Source organism: Myotis brandtii, unplaced genomic scaffold (genome assembly GCF_000412655.1).
Source record: "Myotis brandtii unplaced genomic scaffold, ASM41265v1 scaffold25095, whole genome shotgun sequence".
NCBI classification, from domain to species: domain Eukaryota; kingdom Metazoa; phylum Chordata; class Mammalia; order Chiroptera; family Vespertilionidae; genus Myotis; species Myotis brandtii.
Window position 1 is genome coordinate 6,374 of NW_005359514.1, and position 999 is coordinate 7,372.

General features: G+C 57.1%; 1 long non-coding RNA gene across 1 annotated transcript; it reads right to left on the bottom strand.

Moving 5' to 3' along the window:
* Positions 1-5: 5 nt before the first annotated feature.
* LOC106726342 lies at positions 6-999 on the bottom strand. Its single transcript, XR_001362404.1, has 2 exons — positions 916-999; positions 6-740 (listed from the first exon to the last, which is right to left on the bottom strand). It is a non-coding gene; the product is annotated as an uncharacterized LOC106726342 (long non-coding RNA).

The following is a 999-nucleotide window of genomic DNA, read 5'->3' on the forward strand; positions in this document are numbered from 1 at the left end:
AATTCACTCTAATAAAGAAATGAAATTTGATTATACTATCTTATACTCACTAAACTTATTACTGTAACAGTGGGTCCCTGCTGGTGGTCTTAATCCAGCAGCTAGCAGGGTTCAGGAATTTGGAGAAGGAGCTGTGTGTAAATTAATCAAGTATCCGGAGACGAAACATGATTTTGAAAGGCATTTGGGGGATCAGAGAGGACTTAGCTAGAGGAACTAAGTGCTCCTTGTCTCAGGACCCCTTGCTATTTATTAACACACTTTGCCCTAAAGGGAGGCAGATATACATCAAAGGACAGGGCTAGTACACAGAGTCCATGGTCAGATGGGGGAACTGCCCATGGCTGTCCAGGTGTTTGGCCAGCAGGTGGCAGTAACATGCAGATTGAAATGCCCTCAGCTGCCTGGCAGCCAGCAATCCTTTATGCATCCTGTTCAGGTTTGGGGAAATGCCCTCAGCCCCTCCAGATGATTCAGCCCAGCTCACATGCTGGAGCTGGATTCCAGCAGGTCCTGGTGGCTCCCCTGACCCTGTAGCTGGTCCTTGGGGGCCTGGCCGCTGCCCGCAGCCTCGCGGAGATGGCTCAGGCGTCTGCATCCCGCAGCCATGTGTCAGGTGGCGGGTCCCTCTGAGGGAAGAGGGATGCTGTCTCCTCCACGGGCTCCGTGGTGACGTCTGGCTGGACCCCGGAGGCCTGCAGGTCCCGACGCCTGTTCCTTTCTGCCCGCTTTCCTGTCCCCTGCGAGGGACACTCGGCGTGAAGACCAGCGGCCACTCCCGCCTGGTCCAGATGCTCGGGGTCAGCCACCCCCAAGGGCAGGAGCGGGGCCTCCCTCCCGAATTTAGCACAGCGTCCACGGAGGACTCAGCCTCGCAGGGACCTGAAGCCCCATCTCCCCAGCCAGCAGCCTCACCGCCAGGGTGGGGACAGGCAGCAATACCCCAGGAAAGGCGAGTTTTCCTGCAAAACAGAGATGCCCCGTCAGGAAGGGGCCGCC